This window comes from Capra hircus, chromosome 3 (assembly GCF_001704415.2).
Source record: "Capra hircus breed San Clemente chromosome 3, ASM170441v1, whole genome shotgun sequence".
In the NCBI taxonomy this organism is placed as follows: Eukaryota; Metazoa; Chordata; class Mammalia; order Artiodactyla; family Bovidae; genus Capra; species Capra hircus.
The window spans coordinates 66963312-66987678 of NC_030810.1; the positions used below are offsets into that span (position 1 = coordinate 66963312).

Sequence of the window (24367 nt, forward strand, 5' to 3'; positions counted from 1 at the left end):
CCGCTGGCCGGGCCGCTCGCGGGGCGGCGCTGGAGGCGGCTCCGTCCGCGGCCGGGGAGGCGGAGGGGAGGAGGGCTGCGGGGCTGGGGCGTTAGCTGCGTCCCGGCTCGGAGCCCGCGAAGAGGACTAGGAGGAAGGCGCCGCCGTGGCCGCGGCCGCAGTGCTTCGGGGCGCGACGAGCCATGAGCAGCCGCCCGGCGGGCGACCCCGCTGCCGCTGGCCGCCGCTGAGCCCAGGCGGGAGACGGCTCGCCGCTCCCCAGCACCGTTCGCCGCCGGCACCCTCGCGCCCAGAGGTAAGGGCGGGGACCGCCGAGGGATGGGATGGGATGCGATGGAGAGGGACGGCCCGCCGAGGACCGCCGGCTCGGTCCTCTAGGTGTGCTGGAGCCACGACTCGCCCCGCCTCGTTCGCGTCCCTGCCTTCCCCCGGCTCTCGGGCGGGCGGACTGTGGGCTCCTGCCCGGCGTGTGGTCCCTGGAGCCATCCGCTGCCGGAGCTCGGGGACCCGCCAATCCTTACCCCACCCATTCCGCGGCAGCCCAGCGTCGGGGGAGAGACCCCAGCCTGGCGCCAAGCGCAGCGCGGCAGGTTCTGCGGACTTGGGGGGATGGGGCTGGGGGACCGGGAGAAAACGGGGCCACGCAGGGGGAGGTCGTCGTTCTTTTCAACCTTAAACCTCCCTTAGACCTCAGGGTCTTTACCTACTGGTCTGCCCTTCCCTTACCACCCCCGAGCCCCTGAAGTTAGCACTTTGGGGAGAGAGAGGAATTAGGTCTCCGAAGGGAACGAGAGCGCGATGCCTGCTCCCCAGCAGGACCCGAGGGGAGAGAGGGTTTCGCCGGATCTCGCGGGCCCCAGAAACCAGGTGTCTAGGCCGACGATTGAGACCAAGACCGCTGCTCTCGACACAAACCCAGGCTCGCTGGTCTTTCCCTTTCCAGCTGGTTCTCAGCGACGACACGGCTAGGGATGGAGTTAGCAACTCAGCAACCTTAGGATGTGCTCTGTAGAAGCTAATTCCTTTCTTCTCTCCCTCTGCCAGTTCTTCCCTCCCCCACCCGCGGTATACATCGGATTCTAGTCCCTTCAAAACCTTGCTCTCTACCTTGCTTTGCGTGCCACGGACACCTAGCCCACGTCCCAGGACAGATATTTCAAAGGGTTAAGGCCAAACTTCACTTTCGAATTCTTTTTAAGCATTTTAAACTCGCAGCAAACCGGTGAGGAAACACTTTCAAGTCCCTATCCATCTTAAAGTAAAAAATAAGCCCCCATCAAACCGTGTGAGTGCCAGCAGCGATGGGCAGAGGGAGATTTGAATGACTATTTCATGCAGACTTATGGGGGAGGAACAGGTAAAGGAAATGGCAAGGCTTATTTTAGTCACACATTTCTTACAAGCTCTCAATCGTGTAAAAAATGTAGCCTTAACCAACGGTCACATTTCCGGACAGATATATAGTGGTTTCCTAAGGCATACTGGAGGCTTCTTCATGGACAAGTTATTAAAATGCCGTCCAGATGAGAGATGTAGGCAACTGGTCTTAACGCTCTTGGCACAGTAGGGTACCATCACCTCAGGCATCAGCTTTATAGCTTTTATTTTTCTTTACATTCTATTTTTAAATGATTTGCGTAAACCTCAAAGGTAAGCCATACTTTACAAAATTTGCTCAGATTCATAAACCTGTGGACATGGGTAACAGATTAAGTGTCTACAGCTCCAATCTGTGATATTTGCCTTCTTGTGACTTGCTTAGATAGGGAAGACCATGGACCTAACCCAGACTGGCTTTACTTTGGAGTGATCAAATACTCTCTTTAGGTCAGACTGTTTGTTTGCTTTTGAGGGAGAGGTGGAGAGCAGCTTTGCAAGGATGGATGCTTTTCATGGTTCGCATAACAGATTTGACCACAGATAAGGCCCACTCACCCACCAGCAGTATCAGAGATAGCAAGCATGTTTAACAACTTTCTTAGTAATAAAATGATCAAAGCCTTTGTTAACAGTACTAATCTCTTATTTCTCAGATGGACTAGACACTTCAGGAAATGTGTTTTGAAAAGTGTAAAAAGTATCTAATTTTTACCAATTTGTTAATGACTCTTAATAGTCTGTACTTAAGTTGTAGTCACCCATAACTTCATAGTAAAACCCAAGTTTGAAAAAGAAATAATAGAGTGGAAATACACACTTATTTTGCCAAGTGTGGTGTTAATAATCTAGTATGGAGCATTACTGTAATACAGGCTGCACTAGATACCTGACATGCATGATCTCAAAATCTGACAACAAACCCTTAAGGCAGATGGCCATTCACACATCACAGAAGAGAGAGGCTCAGAGTGTGTGACTTATCCAAGACCCTACAGCTGAGTTAATGCCTGAATGAAGCCAAGCCTCTAGTTGTCTTTTCTTTTTTTAAAAATTTATATTGGGGTATAATTGATTTACAGTGTTGTTTTAGTTTCAGGTATACAGCAAAGTGAATCTGTTACACAAATACATATATCCAAATCCTCTAGTCTTAATGATTTACTTTTTTGTTATTCAAAGCTGCCTCTCTCTCTCTCTCTCTTTTTTTTTTTTCTCCTAAATACATTTATTGTTAACTTACCATAAGGACCGTATGAAGAAATGGGGGATTAAGGAAGTCAGGTCACCTGTTCAGGGTTTTCTGGTATGTAGCAGAATTCACATTTGGAATCAGGGCCATCTGTTTCCCAAACCCCTCTTCTTGCCACTGCTGTCTATTAAATGACTGATTTAGAGCTTAACCTAATGAACATTTCACTCTGGCTCATCAGCCATCTTCATTCACATGATAATGATGCCCTCATGAGCTACAACACACTCCCAGATACTTTATACTCAATCCCTGGAGTGCTGGCTATGTCTCCAGGCCCAGAATACTCATGAAAGCATATTGTAACCAAGGAGGTGACATGTATCCTGATGCAGGTATCGTTAATTCACTTAATGTCTCTTAAAATATGAATCATTGTAGACTGGTATGGGGTAAAGGGCATGGCCTCAAGATAGGAAAAGCTGGTACAGATTCTGGCTCTACTGCATAGAACAAGTGCCAACTAATTCACATTATTGAGCTTCTCTGAGCCACAGCTTTCTTATAAGTAAAGCCTACCTAGCTGGATCATGTGTGCATTCAATGTAACAGTGCTTACAAAGGACAGCTCCTGACACCTGTGTGTTGTGTGTTCAGTCACTAAGTCGTGTCCGACTCTTTGCCATCCCATGGACGCAGCACACCAGGCTTCCCTGTCCTTCACTATCTCCTGGAGTTTGCGGAAACTCATGTCCATTGAGTCAGTAATGCCATCCAACCATCTCATCCTCTGCCACCCCCTTCTCCTGCCCTCAGTCTTTCCCAACATCAGGATCTTTTCCAGTGAGTCAGCTCTTTGCATCAGGTGGCTGAAGTATTGGATCTTCAGCTTAAGCATCAGTCTTTCCAATGAGTATTCGGGGTTGATTTCCTTTAGAATTGACTGGTTTGATCTCTTTGCTGTCCAGGAGACTCAAGAGTCTTCTCCAGCACCATAGTTTGAAAGAATCAATTCTTTGACGCTCAGCCTTCTTTATGGTTTAACTCTCACATCCATACATTACTAATGGAAAAACCATAGCTTTGAGTATATGGACCTTTATTGGCAAAGTGATGTCTTAACTTGTTAATACACTGTCTACATTTGTCATAGCTTTCCTTCCAAGGAGCAAGCATCCTTTAATTTCATGGCTGCAGTCACCATTCACAGTAATTTTGGAGCCCAAGAAAATAAAATCTGTCATTGCCTCTACTTTTTCCCCTTCTATTTGCCATGAAGTGATGGGACAAAAGACTTCCCAGATGGCACCAGTGGTAAAGTATCTGCCTGCCAAGGCAGGAGACGTAAGAGAAGTGAGTTTGATCCCTGGGTCAGGAAGATCCCCTGGAGGAGGGAATGGCCACCCAGTCTTGTATTCTTGCCTGGAGAATCCCATGGACAGAAGAGTTTGGTGGGCTACAGTCCATAGGATCACAGAGTCAGACACGACTGAAGTGACTTAGCACAGTGGGACAAAATGTGGTCCTGTCACCTAGTAGGTGCTTAATAAATGGTAAGAATTACTGTATTCTACCACTGATGGAAATTTCTGCTTAATTTTACATTTGTATATTTTACATGCATATAGCATTTAGTCAGCACTGTCATTGATTCACTCTTTTATATAAAGGCCTTACCTGCTTTTTAGCATCTTTAACTTTTGAATCACATCCTTGTTTTTGTAGTCTTGACTTATAAACATTTACTCACCTTATGTAGTTTTTCCTTTGCCCTACTCTGCACATTTTTTAGAATATTAATAGCCATCTTTCAATGGGATGGTATTTGTATATCTTGGCAAATGCACTATCCTGTTTTCTGCCTCTGGATATCTCAGAGGCTGATGATGTCTCAGAGGCTGATGATATCTGATGATATCTCAGAGGCTGATATCTCAGCCTTGCTTATCACTCAGAGCACCATGGCAATCCTAGTATCTCCCCACCACATACCTCACCCTTCACCGAGTCTCTACCAGCTGATGTTCTCCATCTACTTCAAGTGAAAAGTGAAAGTGAAGTCGCTCAGTCATGTCCGACTCTTTGCAACCCCATGGACTGGAGCATATCAGGCTTCTCCATCCATGGGATTTTCCAGGCAAGGGTACTGGAGTGGGTTGCCATTTCCTTCTCCAGGGGATCTTCCCGACCCAGGGATTGAACCCAGGTCTCCCGCATTGTAGACAGACACTTTACCCTCTGAGCCACCAGGCCCAACCTAAATGATACCTCCTAGGTGAGCCATAGACCTTCCATTTTTAATCATTTGTCAGTTTACTTATAATTCAGATAACATATCCCCCCTAATGATTTTTATATTTTTTAAGGTTATTTGTCTAGGTAATAACCTATAAAACTGTAAACTCTTTGAAGACAAGGACGTTTTTCTATTTCTTTATATGCTTTGCTTCAAATAAAACATCAGTTCAGTTCAGTCGCTCAGTTGTGTCTAACTCTTTGCGACCCCATGAATCACAGCACACCAGGCCTCCCTGCCCATCACCAACTCCCGGAGTCCACCTAAACTCATGTCCATCAAGTCAGTGATGCCATCCAGCCATCTCATCTTCTGTCGTCCCCTTCTCCTCCTGCCCCCAATCCCTCCCAGCATCAGGGTCTTTTCCAATGAGCCAACTCTTCATGTGAGGTTGCCAAAGTATTGGAGTTTCAGCTTCAGCATCAGTCCTTCCAAAGAACACCCAGGACTGATCTCCTTTAGGATAGACTAGTTGGATCTCCTTGCAGTTCAAGGGACTCTCAAGAGTTTTCTCCAACACCACAGTCCAAAAGCATCAATTCTTCGGTGCTCATAATTTCAATTCCCTGCATGAAAGATGAGTCAGATATTCAGAGAGAGATCCTCAGAATAATTAGGAAACACACCCAAGTTATTTGTCTCTGTTACATGAGTAGTGGTACCCTCCTCTTTATTCTGAGACTTGTTCATCCCAGCCTTCTTCACTCCTTTAACTGGCATTACATTTACTGGAAGGTCACAGTTCTTCAAAGCCTTGGCCATTAGGTACCAGGTAAGATATCTATGTTTCATTGATCAATTGCTGCTGTGGTGGTATAGTAACCTCATTAGGTTGTAAATGTATTGAGTATACAACAGTATTTGAGTAGTTTGGCATTTTAGATGGGGTAATGACCCCGATAGATTTCTTTAATTAGGATTATAATTTACCTATGGGAAAGAAATGCAGGTTTCCCCCATGATCTGCAAGCAGAGTTCCTCTGAAAATTTATGTAAGCTGAAATAGCATAGAGGGAAGGAACAGTTATCTTAGGACACATCTTACTAACCGATGCACAGAATACATGGAGATAAAGTGCAGATGCTCACAGATACTGTTCCAAGTTATGGGGCTTGATGTGGAGATGCTGAGTCTAGTTCCTGGGAAGGAGCTTGGTGGCACCACTGTCCCTGCTGCCCTGGGTGTTCCCTGCCTCTGTATTTCTGCTTGAGGCAAAACCAATGCTGAACACTAGCTTTGCTTTTTGCCTCTCTTTTCCATAAGCGCAAAAATCCTTTTTGGATTTCTTTCAGTTAGTCAAAACAGGCACCACTATAGGTCTTTCATAAAAGTGAAGTGATGTTAAGGAAACTTTCAAAAAACAGGTATACCTGTACCTGCCTTAGAGAGAATGTTGAGATAATAAGCAAGGAGGATTTCAAACCTTTTGGTTGAAAATCAAATCATGGCACAGTATGGAGGATACAATCAAATTTACTTTCATGAGAGAACAAACCAGTCACTCAGTCGTGTCCAACTCTTTGCGACCCCATGAACCACAGCACACCAGGCCTCCCTGTCCATTACCTACTTCCGGAGTTTACCCAAACTCATGTCCATTGAGTTGGTGATGCCATCCAACTATCTCATCCTCTGTCGTCCCCTTCTCCTCCTGCCCTCAGTCTTTCCCAGCATCAGGGTCTTTGCAAAAGAGTCATCAGGTGGCCAAAGTATTGGAGTTTCATCTTCAACATCAGTCCTTCCAATGAACACCTAGGACTAATCTACTTTAGCATGGACTGGTGAATCTCCTTGCAGTCCAAGGGACTCTCAAGAATCTTCTCCAACACCACAGTTCAAAAGCATCAATTCTTTGGCAATCAGCTTTCTTTATAGGTCAGCTCTCATATCCATACATGACTACTGTAAAAACCACCAGTTCAGTTCAGTTCAGTCGCTCAGTCATGTCCGACTTTTTGCGACCCCATGAATTGCAGCACGCCAGGCCTCCCTGCCCATCACCAACTCCCAGAGTTCACACAGATTCACATCCGTCGAGTCAGTGATGCCATCCAGCCATCTCATCCTCTGTCATCCCCTTCTCCTCCTGCCCCCAATCCCTCCCAGCATCAAAGTCTTCTCCAATGAGTCAACTCTTCACATAAGGTGGCCAAAGTACTGGAGTTTCAGGTTTAGCATCATTCCTTCCAAAGAAATCCGAGGATTGATCTCCTTCAGAATGGACTGGTTGGATCTCCTTGCAGTCCAAGGGACTCTCAGGAGTCTTCTCCAACACCACAGTTCAAAAGCATCAATTCTTCGGCGCTCAGCCTTCTTCACAGTCCAGCTCTCACATCCATACATGACTATTGGAAAAACCATAGCCTTGACTAGACGGACCTTAGTCAGCAAAGTAATGTCTCTGCTTTTGAATATGCTATCTAGGTTGGTCATAACTTTTCTTCCAAGAAGTAAACGTCTTTAATTTCATGGCTGCAGTCACCATCTGCAGTGATTTTGGAGCCCAGAAAAATAAAGTCAGCCACCCTTTCCACTATTTCCCCTTCTATTTGCCATGAAGTAATGGGACCAGATGCCATGATCTTAGTTTTCTGAATGTTGAGCTTTAAGCCAACTTTTTCACTCTCCTCTTTCACTTTCATCAAGAGGCTCTTTAGTTCTTCTTCACTTTCTGCCATAAGGGTGGTGTCATCTGCATATCTGAGGTTATTGATATTTCTCCCGGCAATCTTGATTCCAGCTTGTGCTTCTTCCAGCCCAGCGTTTCTCATGATGTACTCTACGTAGAAGTTAAATAAGCAGAGTGACAATATACAGCCTTGACACACTCCTTTTCCTATTTGGAACCAGTCTGTTGTTCCTTGTCCAGTTCTAAATGTTGCTTCCTGACCTGCATACAGGATTCTCAACAGGCAGGTCAGATGGTCTAGTATTCCCACCTCTTTCAGAATTTTCCACAGTTTATTGTGATCCACACAGTCAAAGGCTTTGGCATAGTCAATAAAGCAGAAATAGATGTTTTTCTGGAACTCTCTTGCTTTTTTGATGATCCAGCTGATGTTGGCAATTTGATCTCTGGTTCCTCTGCCTTTTCTAAATCCAGCTTGAACATCTGGAAGTTCACGGTTCACATATTGCTGAAGCCTGGCTTGGAGAATTTTGAGCATTACTTTACTAGCGTGTGAGATGAGTGCAGTTGTGCAGTAGTTTGAGCATTCTTTGGCACTGCATTTCTTTGGGATTGGAATGAAAACTGACCTTTTCCAGGCCTGTGGCCACTGCTGAGTTTTCCAAATGTGCTGGCATATTGAGTGCAGCACTTTCACAGCATCATCTTTCAGGATTTGAAATAACTCAACTGGAATTCCATCACCTCCACTAGCTTTGTTCACAGTGATGCTTCCTAAGGCCCGCTTGACTTCACATTCCAGGATGTCTGACTCTAGGTGAGTGATCACACAATCATGATTATCTGAGTCATGAAGATCTTTTTTGTACAGTTCTTCTGTGTATTCTTGCCACCTCTTAATATCTTCTGCTTCTGTTAGAATTATGAGAGAATAATGAGAGAATTAGCATGGGGAAAAGACCCAGATAGTCTCACCACAAATATCAGAGGTGGAAAAATTTTAAAGGAACAGGGAAAGAAGTGAAACACTATAATATCACTATACTATGCTATATTCTCTCTCTATATATGTCTGTGTGTATGTGTACATATATATATATATATCACACTATAGCACCCTAAGACAATAACAAATACCATTATTTATTATTAATAATAAGTCTGCTAGATATGGGTCATTCCTGGCTTATAGAAATAGGAAAGAGACTGTGGAGTCAAGATGGGCAAGAGAGGAAACTAGTGTGGCCTCGAATGCCTAGAATAATAACGTACTCCCATTCGCTCTCAGCACAGTCACAGAAGAGCAAGAGGGTAATCTCAGAGCTTTATGTAAAGTAGATAGTTTGGCATATATAGTGAAAAACTCCTAAACATATTAAAAGGTAGAGAATACCTGAACTCTTTTCCAATATCAGGCATGAAACAAAAAAATAGCCTGGGCTACCTACTTAAAAGTGTAACGCACTGTTACAAGTTTAGGGAGTGAATTTAAAATCCTTTTCTGGTGTTAGATCGATTGTCCTTTTAGAATATGATTCTATAGTCTGTGAATGAAAGTCAGTAGAGACATGGTAATATTCAGAAAACGAATACAGTTAAGAAAAGAGAAAAAGGCAAAATTCAAGAACCAGTTTTAAGAAAACTGTTATAAAGCTTAGGGAAACAACTGAAAGTGTTCCAGATGACTGGGTATTTGAGGTCAAAGGCATCCAGGAGAACTATAGATTCTTTAAAGAACTCAGAAGAATGAAAGCTCTGTCCTTACTGGAAATGGGTGGGAAGGAAGAGCAAGGAGGAAAGTTATTTTGGCTGAACTCAAACACTGCCCAAAGGCTAGAAGCGCAAGAGAGAGTAATGAAGCTCTTAGGGAAGCATTTCTCACACTTTAGTTCATGCCTACCCTCCTTCCAGAGATACATATTTTTAGATACATTGTAATGCCACAGATACCCTGTCTACCCACTTAGGTACTGTGGCCTGTTGGCAGGCTACAACCTGAAGGTTCTTTTACTCTGCCCTGCAGACCCAGTAACCCACTCCAGTATTCTTGCCTGGAGAATCCCCACAGACACAGGAGCCTAGTGGGCTACGCTCCATGGGGTCACAAAGAGTTGTACGCAACTGAGCAACTAAGCATAGCACATAGCAGACCAAGTGTTTGACAGGGACAAGATTGCCCCCCTATTGAGAGCAAATGGAGGGACATGATTCTAGATTACGTGTGAAAATCACAAACGAGCCATGTAGAGCTAAAAGACATGAAGAACAGTGTATACATACACATTTTTCCTTTATAAGAAATCATATTTCATTGGCTCTTAAGCTGAAATGTATTTGTAAAAATATATCTTCCACTTGTACCAGTTTCATCTTGGCAGCATTATTACATTCATTAAGTTATCTTCCAGACCTGCTTCTACCTGCATTCTTTTGTTTCAGGGATGGGCAACCCTCCCCAAACTTTAAATGTGCAACATCTTTTATTTACTGACTTCTGTTATGCTGGGAAGGCTCTGATACTAACCATTCATTCTTGTGATTGTTCAGTTTTAATGAGTATAAATTAGTTTGTCTTTATTAGAGCATTTGCATTTCATGGCAGTTGTTTATTATTATGAAAGACTGTATTCCCTATCAAAGAAATCTTAACTCACAACAGGTAGATATTTGGTAGTGGGGGTGGGACTTCTGAAGTCACTCTTAGCTTTTTCGTGTTTGTTTCCATGCTCTGGTTCCATAGGGAGCATACGCCTGGGCTTCTGACATGGAATCTCAGAGCTTTTGGGGTTAGAGGAGCTTGGCTTCTTGATATATTGGCTTCTTTTGGCATTTGGAGGCTGTGGGCTTCCCAGGTTGCTCTAGTGGTAAAGAATCCACCTGCCAGTGCAGGAGACACAAGAGCTGAGGGTTTGATCCCTGGGTCAAGAAGATCCCCTGGAGAAGGAATAGCGACCCACTCCAGTGTTCTTGCCTGGAGAATTCCGTGGACAGAGGATGCTGGTGGGCTGTAGTCCATGGGGTTGCAAAGAGTTGGACACCACTTAGCACATACATACACAGCCTTTGCATGCTCCTTCCTCCACCACAACTCATCTTCTTCTTTCAGCTTTTATTTTAACTGTATTATTCTTTCCCCCTCTCCTTTCCCATCAAGGCTTCAGGAATATCTTTGTTTTCCACATCTTTTCTCTTTGTTTGACTTTTAGAGCTGCACTGAAAGTCCCATGAGGGCAGAGGCCATTTGGCCATATTGGTCTTGTTCATTTCTGTATCCACAGCACCTGCACAGTGACTGGAACAGAGCTGCTCAAGAAACAGTTGTGGAATAAACACTTAATGATACATTTTGCACTAAAGTTTCTAACCTGCCATCTTACAGTATATCCCTTTCTGTTATTTTAAATTCTAGAAATGAAATTTAAGAGTGAAATTATAAGTTATTCTTCTTAATAGGGTCGTGACATATGTACACAGAAATATTTATATATGTCATTGGAAATTTGGAGTGTTATATAAAACATGAAGCCAGAACATCCAAACAAATCCTAAATAAAAGGCACTACATAAGCTAAATAGATGAAAACTCATGGGTCCAGTAATCAATACAAATTACTAACTACTCTTTCTCGAATACCTTAGGAATGTATTAAAATTAGAAACAGATTCAAATATCTTTTTTTAAATAGGAATGGTATAACCTATAAATCCAGCTTCTGGAAAAATACTTTGGGGGTCATTTAGCTAATAACACCTTGATTTTTAAAAATAACTATGAGAATAGCTTCATTAGGAAAACACCTTCAAGCTAATTTATATTATGCGCCCTGAAATTAGCAAGGTCCAGGATAATCTCACATCAGCAAAGTTAGGAAATACTATATATGGCACACAAAAATACCTTTCTAGTTAATGCACAGCTATGCAGATCCCTGTAACCAGAAAATGGTGAAAGTTGAGGAGCTAGCGCTAGGGGTGTATCTGGGGTTTGGATCTTTGTTGAGTGTTTAAGCGTTTTATCTAAGGAGCTGGTGGTATAACGTGTATCTTATATTTCTGTATGTGGCCCCATGGTGCATAAGGTAGTGTTGAAGCAAGAGTTGGAAATGAGCTTGGCAAAATAAAATAAAAATGAAGGAAATAGTCAAAACTGAGCACTGAAATTCACTTAAGGAAAGTATAGGACTGTACCTTGAAAAAAAAAAAATAAACCAAACATAAAATATACTAGACTTCTATTTGTTTTGTTGTGTTCATTTCTATATTACCAATATTTAGAATAGTAACTAATACGTTCACAAAGGATCACTAAATATTTGTTGAATGAATAAATGAATCAACTGCAAGATGGACAAAGACTAACTGCATGCCATTAGGGCAAAAGTAAAGTTAATCCTATGGAGATGGTGATGGATAACTAGTAGACTGAAGAAACTGTTAGAAAACACTTTTTGGACAAATCATTTTTGAGTCTGTGTTACAGTTTTATTTTAGTCTTCCATGTAAAAGACTTCGGGTAGGTCAGAAGTAGTTTAAAAATTCATTCTGACTAGGGACATTTTATAAGCATAGTGGATGGTTAGATATTATTGTTAGGCTAGATAAAAAATGTGGGTTCAAGGTCATTGGATTTTTGCCTACCAGTTGACAGTTAACTGATTAGCTCTTTAGCTGGTTTCCAGAGACAAGTCTTCTCCCCTTTTAGCATTATACCGTATTTTGTAGGAGACTAGCCAGTACAATAAGGATAAAAAAAATTGAGGACATAAAGATTGGAAAGGACGAAATAAAAGTATGTCTACTTACAGACTTTGTGTTTGAAATTAGGATTCCATATCCCAAGGAATCTACAAACAACAGCTAAAGATAAATGCCACAGTCATCTTTAATTAAGATGTGGGTATTTAAAATTTAGAGACAAAATCTTTGAAATAAATCTGTTGTCAGTAACTTCCAATCAGCCCTTGTACCTGAACTTGAAGATGATTTTACTTACCCTGAAAGGGTATCTAATAACATAACCACATTAATAACATTTTATTTAACTTTTTTACTTAACAGCTCTCCCCATAATGTGACTGCAATAAACAGAACAGCCTACTGTTGCCCTAATTAAGGAATTTAAGGAGCAAATCAATTAAAACTAATTATTTCCAGCATCTCTTTTACTTTTGAGTACCGCATCCTGGATTATAGAAGAGGGAGCACACCTTTGATGTTATCTAGAGGCTATCTAGGAGAAGGCAATGGCACCCCACTCCAGAACCCTTGCCTGAAAAATCCCATGGACCGAGGAGCCTGGTAGGCTGCAGTCCATGGGGTTGCGAAGAGTCGGACACGACTGAGCGACTTCACTTTCACTTTTCACTTTCATGCATTGGAGAAGGAAATGGCAACCCACTTCACTGTTCCTGCCTGGAGAATCCCAGGGATGGGGGAGCCTGGTGGGCTGCCGTCTCTGGGGTCGCACAGAGTCAGACACGACTGAAGCAACTTAGTAGCAGCAGCAACAGAGGCTATCTAATGTGTCTCAAGCGTGTTTTGAATATTACCAAAAAAATTACTCCTTTTTTATTGCTCCAAATTAGAAACAATGTTAAACCAACATTTTAAAATGTTGTCAGGTAAGAATACAGATGCCCAGTAATAAGAGAAGGCCATATGGGTCACTGGCTTATTAACTACAATTAAGAAAGTGTTTAAGAAATCTCAGAATTTTAATTTCTTAAGAGTCCAGGAATCTCTTATTGTTCTGCTTGTTTGCTTTTAGTTATTTATGATTTTGAAATTTCAAAAAGCAGCCCCAAAGCAGGAAAGCTAATTGCCCCTTCTGAAAGAACACATTTGGTTTGAGTGAGGAAAAAATATCTTTTGTCAATTAGGTAGAATATATGGTAAATAAATAATTTTACATCTTCATATTGGGAAAAGTTTTTTCTGAGTTACCAGTTACCTATTCTATTAAGCTAATTAAAAACAGTTAATTTTATTTCAGTGTATTATTTATCATGTAAATCACATAAGCTAAACAATGGTGGATGACAGTATTTAAAGTGTTATACTTCAGTTCTTAAGATAAAATAAACTTTACAAAACATGTTATAATCATACTATTATTATTTAAATGTTATAAAGAACAAATTATATTTATGTATAGATATTATACATAGGTTAAAACTATCATATATCATTTGCCAAAGGTTGTTCATTAATTAATTATTAGTCCTAAGTCTTCATATTAATTGTCTTTAATTAGTTTATACTGCCATTTAAAAATGACATAATCACAGTTCATATTAGAATGTATCAGAGAAATATGACATTTCATGGTTTCACATTGCTGTAGGAGTACAAACAACAACCATTAAATAAACTGGCACTAATTATAATTCAATGTTGCTGAACATATGTACAAAGACATAAATTTTTAGTGTAAATAATGATCTGGGGAGCTGTCTCTCAGAACTGTCTGAGATGCTGTGTTCTCAGTTTTATATGCCAAATAAAACATAATTCTCAGCAACAACAACAAAAAATGATCTGACCATGGCTTCCCTGGTGGCTCAGACGGTAAAGAATCTGCCAGCAATGTGAGAAACCCAGGTTCAAGCCCTAGGTTGGGAAGATAGATCTCCTGGAGAAAGGAATGGCAATCTACTCCAGTATTCTTGCCTAGAGAATTCCAGGGGCAGAGGAGTTTTGCGGACTACAGTCCATGGGGTCGCAAAGAGTTGGACATGACTGAGTGACTAACAATTTCAGTTTCACTTTCATGAGACAAATACAAAGAAGTTAGTAACTTCCAGTTAAACAAGCATCCTATCAGAGAACAGGTCAGTCATGCAGGAACTAAAATACATTTTAACAGCTTTATTGAGATATAACCCACCTTCTATAACACTTATTATTTTTAAGTATATAATTCAGTGGTTTTTAGAATAATTACAGAATTGTACAACCATTACCATAGTCTGTCTTAGAACATTTTCATCACCTCCCCAAAAGAGTCTGTACCCATAAACTATCACTCCCCAACATATCTCCATTTCTTCTCCCAAGCTCTAGGCAGCTGTCTATCCTCAGTCTCTATAGATTTGCTTATAGAAATTTCAGTAAATGATATCATGTTATATGTAATCTTTTGTGACTGGCTTCTTTCACTTAGCATATATTTAAGACTCACCTGAGTTGTAGCCTGTATCAGTACAACATTCCTTTTAATTACTAAATAATATTCCATTATAGGGGTATACCATATTTTCTTTTTCCATTCTTCAATTAATGGGCATTCATTCATGTTGCTTCCACTTTGAGGCTGTGAGGAGTAAGGCTCCTATGAACACTCATACAAGTTTTTGTGTGGATACATGTTTTGATTTCTGTTAGGTAGATCTGTGTAGAGGTGGAATTGCTGGGTTATCTGGTGTCTCTGTGTTTAACACTATGGTATAACTGAGGTATAATTTTTTCATGATCTGCCAATCTAGAATAAAATTGGGGCTAAGACTTTTAACTGTCTTTTAGTGAAATTTAAGAAAATAGTTAAATTTGTCCTGAGTACTCATTATCAGGAATATCAATTGAACTTTGAATTTTATGTAATTCGGTGCAGAGTACTATAAAGCTTTGCTAAATCTCTTTGAATTAAACATTCTGATTGAGAAATATAGAAAGAGCTGTTGAAGGGTGACCAGAAAGCTAAATGCATAGGTTTTAGTTCCTCATCCTTACTGACAATTCCACCCATTACCTCCAAACTTCCTTTTTGTGCATTTTTCTTCTTTTTGTTGTAAGATAGTGGTGAATATTTTTTGTGTTTCCTTATTCTAGGTATTTATGTTTATTACCTCCTGCTTGGGATATGTGAATTCATTTTAGTCTTTACAGTCTTGTTAATTTCCCTCTGGAAAGAGGGAAAGGCACTTTTAAAAGTAAAACACCTTTCCTTGGCTAACATTCTTTCAGGCACTACTCTTTTTGCCCAGGAGAGTGAGAGAGGGGCTGTCTTTTTAAATTGTAGATTCTATCTTTTTTTATCTATTTGAACTATTCTTTTAATCCACTGTCAGACCAATTCCTGACAGAAATCTCCCTTTACTCTTTACTACACAGCCTTATGAAATCACCCAAGCAGATTTCCCCTTCTCCCTTTATTTCAACATGAATCTATTTAAGGAGGTGTTTTTCTAGGGGCAAAAAAGGACAAACTCTGACCACTTAACCTTCATTCTTAGAGATATTCAAAACAAGGGAAAATGTATAGTTGTAGTAAGTGGCCAAAGAATTCACTGACCACAAAATAAACAAACAAACAAAAAAAACAGATCACTGTAAATAACTATAGGAACAGGCAAATATACAAAACAACCTCTGAACCAATTCCCACATACAGTGTTTTAACTGTTAGATGAATGTGAATACAAGTGCAAACATACACAAACAAACCCACTGTAAGAAAACACAAGATAAGACTTCTGTGAATGTTGTCAAGGGATAATTTTTAAAAAGTTAAACGTGACTCGATGAATATAGAATGAACCTGTCAAAGATTTTCAACTCCTTATTGAGGGAGCTGATAAGATGGCAAAGCATTTAGTTTAAAGAGCATTCCAGGAACTGTTTGAAAAAGGAATGTTATAATAACATTACTAGGTTAGATACAAAACTAGGTAATGTCCTTCAGGGCAGTAAAAAAACATATGTTTTGGGTTTTCTTTTCTATCGAACAAAAATCTACAAGTCTGGGATGTAATTAGTAGTAATTAGCAAGTCAAATAAAATATATTTCCCTAAATTATTCATGGGTAGGCCAGTTAAACAGTTCTGCAGTATAATAATAAAAGGATATCTGCCCTCTTTTTTCCTCACTTCCAAGTTTTAGATACTTTTTTCCCCCCTAAAAATGCATACTTGTTCATCCTAAGCTTCCTTTTGAAGGGCTTTTGTTTTTCTTAGTATTATAACAGAGATTTGGCTGTGGAATGTGTCAAATTCAAAACACTGGTCATTGAAATTCTCAAATTTAAAATATGGCATGGAAACTTTGGATTCTACATTTGACTCCATCTCTTGGGAGTCCTTTACATCACTCAAATATCAAAATACCTCTCTGATCTCATCTTGGGGAGGAGTTCTTTAACTCCAGCCCCAAGTTTAACCAATTCTTATGGTCCAGACTGCTCTCCAAGCTCTCAATTCAGATAGTAAATCATTGTAAACCCAGTGGAACAAGAGTCCTTTCAGGTAGCCACCAGACTTTGACATTCAAGAGATAAAATTGCTGTAGATCAGCAAAAGAATACTCCAGGCTCAGGAAGAGAAGCAAGGGATCTCAGTAGTGTACATGCCATGAAGTTCCTTGATCCAGTAGTAGCTGCTGTTTTGTGATGAGTACATCTCCATGGGACCTCCAAGAACCGTGACAACAAAAATCAGCAAACTATGGGCCATGTAGCTTGAGTCTGCAACCTGTTTTTGTATGGCCTGCTTGCTGAGATTGGTTTTTACATTTTTGGAGGGTTGTTTAAAGAAATTTTAATGAATATATAACATAGACCAGATGTGATATATAAGGCCTAAATATTTACTACCTCTCTATCTGTAAAGCTTCCCTGGTGGCTCAGATGGTAAAGAATCTACCTGCAATGTGGGAGACCTGGGTTCAATCCCTGGGTTAGGAAGATCTCCTGGAGAAGGGAACGGCTACCCACTCCAGTATTCTGACCTGGAGAATTCAGTGAACAGAGGAGCCTGGTAGGCTACAGTCCATGGGGGTGGCAAAGAGTCAGACAGGGCTGAGCAACGGGACTTTCACTTTCACTTTCCCTCTGTAGAGTAAGTTTACTGATGCCTGCATTAAAAAAAAAAAAAAAGATAATTTTATTGTTAGCATGTATCGAAGAATTACAGTAGATTCCCTGGTGTTTTGTTTTGTTTTTTTAAAGCTCTCTAGTAGGCTAATTCAAAGCTTTGCTCTTCCTAGGGACATTTCATAGGAAAAGAGAATGGTTAGAAAAGTGTTAGATTCAACATCAAAAGAAAGTAGTATTTGGTTAAAGGCTACTAAACTCTTGGTTGATGACTTATCACTGGTGTTTTTTTAAAAACACTCTCTAGTAGGCTGATTCAAAGATTTGCTCTTCGTAGGGATATTTTATAGGAAAAGAGAATGCTTAGAAAAGTGTTAGATTCAACATCAGAAAAAAAAATAATATTTGGTTAAAGGCTGCTAAACTCGTGGTTGACAATTTATCAACTGCTTGGGTTGGTAACTAATCCCCCAGAATATCTTAATGTCATTAAAGTTTATTAGAATAATTTAATTAAGCATTGTATCAGGAATATTAATTTCTTTTTGGGAGGAGGTTGGAAGTTATATTACACAAACAGATTTGACACACTTTTTCATTTATAAGGCAATGTATTAGTATATATTAAAAACATACAATGGGTTACAATAAAACTAGACTCTAGGATTCTTTTGATACCACATTATTAATATTACAATTTAGGACTACACAAATAGGAAGATGAAAAACTTGGAAAAGAGTCAAAAGACCATCACAAAGAGGATTAGAAGATTGGAAAAGCGAAATCTATGTGGAAAAAATGAAAGGACCCGGGATATTTCAGCCAAAATGAGGAATACAAGGAGAAATTGAATAATTACTTCCAGTGGTATAAAGGGATCTTCCGTTGAACCTAAAGAGTGATTGTATATCTCTTTTGAAAAGAGATAGAAGCTTAACTTTCAGCATAAGAATTTAAAAAGAATTTGCTGACACCAAGTCATCAGACTTGCCACAAATTTTCATAGAGGCTGTGTCTTTGTTTAAAAACTGAACAGAGTTGGGGCTCTCTGTCCTGCGTTGAGTATGTTCTTGCCTGAAGGTATAGACAGATAATCCCTTGAGATCAGCCATGTGTTTTGAAGACCATACTGGGTGCAAACCACCAGCTAATCTGCTCTCCATTGAGGAAATTAAAGACCAGCCACTATCTTTCATAACATACTCTGTAACAGATGTGGTAGGGTAAACAAATATCTGTGTGGCAAAGATAAGGGGTAGTACTGCCATAGAAGAACAGGGAGATATTCACAATTATTTAAATATCTGGAAAGAGAAACAATAAAACGATGGCTCATAAGGCAGAGACCTGGAGGAAGGGAGGGAGCCATCCATATCTGAGGAGAGAGCGAGCCAGGAAACGGAACAGCAACCACAAAAGCATATCCTTGGCCTTATGGGCCAACAGCAAGGAAGCCAGTGTGGATGGAAGGCACTGGGGAAAGTAGTAGCTATTAGGAGAGGAGACTGTAGGCTCATGGAGTGTGTGTCCTCCTCTCCTGTGAGTGCAGTGAGGGGCCATTAGAGGGTTCTGAGCAACTGAGGGTCAAACTATGACTTGAGTTTTATTTCACTTATTTATTATATGTATTTATTTATTTGACTGTATCACGTCTTCCTTGCAGCTTGTGGGATCTTTGTCAGAATTCGTGGGCTTCTCTCTGGTTGTGGTGTGCAGGTTCTAGAGTGCAAGTGCTCAGTAGTTGAGGCACACAGACTTTGTTGTTCTGTGGCACATGGGATCTTAGTTCCCTGACCAGAGATCAAACCCACATACCCTGCATTGGAAGAGGATTCTTAACCATTGGACCACAGGGTAGTCCCGTATGACTTGAGTTTTAGAAGGATCACTCTGGTTGCAGTATAGAGAAGCCATTAGCCAGTGGCTTCAGTGCTTTTGTAATCTGAAAGTATTGTTGAAGACTCCCAAAGAGCTTTACATTGGTGATACCTCAAAATATTTACTATATTGGGCTCCCCTGGTAGTTCAGACTGCTGAACTATCTGTAAAGAATCTGCCTGCAATGCAGGAGACCCAAGTTTGATCCCTGGGTTGGGAGGATCCCCTGGAGAAGTGAATGGCTACCCATTCAAGTATTCTTGCCTGGAAAAGTCCATGGATAGAGAAGCCTGGCAGGCTACAGTCCATGGGATGACAAAGAGAAATTTAAAACTGTGAAGTATTTATTAACATTTTAAAATAACAAGAAAACATGTTAAACACATAATGTATTTTTATGAAAATAACTGCATTTTCCCCCAAAGAAAGACAATGTCATTGTCTTATATTGTTACACGTGTCTTTAACGCCTGGCATTCAGTATATTCACTGGCATAATATAGCCTCAAGAAAACTCTATACACTCACCAGAGAGTGTGAGTTAAAAAGGCAAATCACGTGTAGTATTCGTACAGGAATAGTTTTGACCTCACTGACTTTCTAAAAAGGTACATGTTGAGGAAAAATAAAATGGTACAGACTAGACAGTAGGAGAAAAGGATGGAAACATGGAGACTGCTGCAAAAAACCACATAAGACATACTGTGGTTGGGACTATAACTGGCAGGGTAATTAATGAGAAATGGTCAGATTCTGGATATAGTTTAAAAGTTGAACCATTAGGCTTTGCTGACAGAATACACCTGGGTGCAAGATGAAGAAGTCAAAATTAGCTTCAAGGTTTTAAACCAGGGGAACCGTAATGTAGAAGATTGTGGGGACAGCAGATTTAGAGTTGAAGTGAATTCTGTTTTGGACTTACTTATTTTTAAATGCCTATTCAACATCCAATTGTAAATGTCAAGTTACCAGCTGTATATATGTCCAGAATTCAAGAGAGAAACTCTTTATTGCCTTTATATCCCTCAGTACTTTTAAAAGAAAGAATGCATAAAGCTGAGTTTTCTGAACTTTTCAGTATCTGAAATATATTACTTATTCTACTTTCAGATTTGGAAGTTAGTTTGGTTGGATGTTGAACTCCAACTTGACAACAACTTTACTAAGAATTTCAAATGTTTCAAAGAGGACACCGCAATTTGGGAGTACTTTTAGGCATATTCCATGAATGGTAGATATAGAAAAACATACAGTAAATAGAATTTTTAGAATCCAGAAGCTTCCTAGGAGAGAAGCCTAACTAATATTTTAATTAAATAATGAGGTTGATAACTGTTATATTACTGCCAAGAACTTCTCCAAGTGTGCATGCTTTAAACAGACTGCCACAGAGTTAGATTTCAAGCCTAGGTCTTTCTGGCTTGAAAATTTGCATTGTAGCCATTGCATTATTTTGAAAATGGTGAATGAAGATAACTTACTTCCATTTTTACTTTTTAATGTGGCTGCTTATGACTAAACGTAGAGTTCTCAGAATACAGATGTTCAGTGAGGTGGTATATACCCATAAAGTAATAATATTAATACTTTTATCAGTTTTACTGTTGGCATGTATTGCTTTGGACTAAGGATTTTATAATCAGCCTTAATGTGTGAAAATGAAATCATTTCATAGAGAAGAGAATTTGTACAAATGGCCCTGAAGTTTTGTGTTAAAATACTATTGACAACTTGTCAGTGCCACAAGAAGGAACATACCCCATCTTTATGAATGGTCTGCCTGGTAAGCTCGGTCAGCAGTGGTCAGAGTGGTTTAGAGGAAAGATACTTAGTGTGGTGACAGTGTTCCTGCAAAATTTGCAGGAGGCCTCTTCTTCACTAGGGGCTTCCCTGGTGACTCAGCAGTAGAGACTCTGCCTGCCAGTGCAGGAAATGCGCATCTGACCCCTGGGTTGGGAGATCCCCTGGAAGAGGAAATGGCAACCTGCTCCACTATTCTTACCTGGGAAATCCCATGGGCAGAGGAGCCTGGTGGGCCACAATCCATGTGCTCGCAAAAGAGTAGGACATGACTTAGCAATTGAAACAACAACAACATTCTTCACTAGAAGGGAAAAGAATTTTAGACCCAAACTGGAGCCATGCATAAGGGACCATATCACATTCGAGTATTTGATATGCAAAAATAAGGAAGTTGGTGGCAAGAAGCAGACATATTTGTAGAGACTGAAGAATGTGAGTATCTGAGAGCATTTTTACATTCACTCAGCTGTACTGAGATTTTTTTTTAAATTGAAATATACCTTGCTTTTAAAAAGCCCCCTTGTGCCGCATCCAAACCTGAGCAGAATAGGTCCCTTATACGAGGAAACCACAAGTCTTGAAAACAGTGGTGTTCCTTGATGTTCTTTGGCTGCACCAGTGTTTGGTTTAACTAGCATTTCTGGCAGTGGAATCACTTGAGTCTCAAAATTAGTTTGCTTAGAATTTGTATGTTTTCCTGTTGACACATTCAACCTGAATCAAAATTATCTGTGTGACATCATAAGCAGTGTAAGTATAGCATTTGAAAACAGTCTAAGGCTACGATATGTTAATTAATATATTTGGGTGTGTTTGCTTGGGAACCTGGAAGCCTGTTTTAAAGTGTATCTGTCATTTAGACTAATCTGAGAAAGAGTCAGAAAATGTTAAACCTTTCTGACGTTTTAAAGAGTCATTCCCTATCTTTCAATGTCTCATATACCAACTAAATCATTTATTTAGTGAAATTATGGAAAGTAACAGACATACTGTACTTGAAAATAGACAGTTATATCCTTCTTTTAAAAAAAATTATACCTAAGCATCATCAGTATTTTTATATTAGAATCACCATTCTAATCTTCATTATCTTTAAAAAAACACACAGCATTTGATATAAAAATTGAACCTATGTATTATTTTTCATTATCAAGTAATAAACTATAAATTTTTAAATTTAAAAATATGGAAATACAATAGGAAAATGGAATAGCTGTATGCATTTAGGATGAGATAGATTTCTACTCTTAAAAATCTTTAAAGTTTAAAGTTATTAAGTGCTTGACCAAGAGACTGAAGAGCTAAGAGATTTAAAGCCAAAAGGCAAAAACTTAGGAGCCAGCACCAATGGAAAAGCAAACAGAAAATTAAAAGAAAACATCTCTTAATATGTTATTCTGAATAATATGAATTTAAAAGAAAGCATTGCTGATTTATAATGTAAGTTAATAGGACTTTTAAAAAATTATTTATTTTAATTGGAGGCTAATTACTTTACAATATTGAGGTGGTTTTTGCCATACATTGACATGAATCAGCCATGAATGTACATGTGTTCCCCACCCTGAACCCCCATCCCACCTCCCTCCCCATCCCATCCCTCAGGGTTATCCCAGTGTACGGATTCTGAGTGCCCTGTCTCATCCTTCAAACCTGGACTGGCGATCTGTTTCACATATGGTAATACACATGTTTCAGTGCTGTTCTCTCAAATCATCCCACCCTCGCCTTCTCCCACAGAGTCCAAAAGTCTGTTCCTTACATCTGTGTCTCTCTTGCTGTCTCACATATAGGGTCATCGTTATCATCTTTCTAAATTCCATATATATGCGTTAATATACTGTAGTGGTGTTTTTCTTTCTGACTTACTTCACTCTGTATAATAGGCTCCAGTTTCATCCACCTCATTAGAACTGATTCAAATGCATTCTTTTTCATTGGACTTCCCTGGTGGCTCAGACAGTAAAGCGTCTGCCTATAATGCAAGAGACCCGGTTTCAATCCCTGGGAGGGGAAGATCCCCTGGAGAAGGAAATGGCACCCCACTCCAGTATTCTTGCCTGGAAAGTTCCACGGACAGAGGAGCCTGGTAGGCTACAGTCCATGGGGTCTCAAAGAGTCGGACACGACTGAGCAAGAGTAGCTGAGTAATATTCCCTTGTGTGTATGTACCACAGCTTTCTTATCCATTCATCTACCGATAGACATCTAGGTTGCTTCCATGTCCTAGATATTGTAAACAGTGCTGCAATGAACATTGGGGTACACTGTCTCTTTCAATTCTGGTTTCCTCGGTGTGTATGCCCAGAAGTGGGATTGCTGGGTCGTATGGCAGTTCTATTTCCAGTTTTTTAAGGAATCTCCACACTGTTCTCCATAGTGGCTGTACTAGTTTGCATTCCCACAAGCAGTGTAAGAGGGTTCCCTTTTCTTCACACCCTCTCCAGCATTTATTGTTTATAGACTTTTAGATAGCAGCCATTCTGACTGGCGAGAGATGGTACCTCGTTGTGGTTTTGATTGGCATTTCTCTGATAATGAGTGCTGTTGAGCATCTTTTCATGTGTTTGTTAGCCATCTGTATGTCTCCTTTGGAGAAGTATCGGTTTAGTTCTTTGGTCCATTTTTTGATTGCTACTGCTGCTGCTAAGTCACTTCAGTCGTGTCCGACTCTGTGCGACCCCAGAGATGGCAACCCTCCAGGATCCCCCGTCCCTGGGATTCTCCAGGCAAGAACACTGGAGTGGGTTGCCGTTTCCTTCTCCAGTGCATGAAAGTGAAAAGTGAAAGTGAGGTCGCTCAGTCGTGTCCGACTCTAGCGACCCCATGGACTGCAGCCTACCAGGCTCCTCCATCCATGGGATTTTCCAGGCAAAAGTGAGGTGCCATTGCCTTCTTTTTCGGTTGTTTATTTTTCTGGCATTGAGCTGCATGAGCTGTTTTGTCTATTTTTGAGATTAATTCTTTGTCAGTTGCTTCATTTGCCATTATTCTCTCCCATCCTGAAGGCTGTCTTTTCACCTTGCTTATAGTTTCCTTTGTTGTGCAAAACATTAATTAGGTCCCATTTGTTTATTTTTGCTTTTATTTCCATTACTCTGGAAGGTGGGTCATAGAGGATCCTGCTGTGATTTATGTCGGAGAGTCTTTTCTTCTATGAGTTTTATAATTTGTCTTACATTTAGATCATTAATCCATTTGAGTTTATTTTTGTGTATGGTGTTAGAATGTGTTCTAGTTTCATTCTTTCACAAGTGGTTGACCAGTTTTCCCAGCACCACTTGTTAAAGAGATTGTCTTCTCTCCATTGTATATTCTTGCCTCCTTTGTCAAAGATAAGGTGTCCATAGGTGTGTGGATTTATCTCTAGGCTTTCTATTTTGT

General features: G+C 40.2%; 1 protein-coding gene across 1 annotated transcript in view; it reads left to right on the forward strand.

Annotated features, from left to right (window-relative positions):
- Positions 57-24367, forward strand: part of LRRC8C (leucine rich repeat containing 8 family member C) — an 82828-nt gene continuing 58517 nt past the window's right edge. The window contains exon 1 of the mRNA XM_018045728.1: positions 57-295. The gene's annotated coding sequence lies outside the window, so the exon portion shown is untranslated. The remainder of the gene's footprint in view (positions 296-24367) is intronic.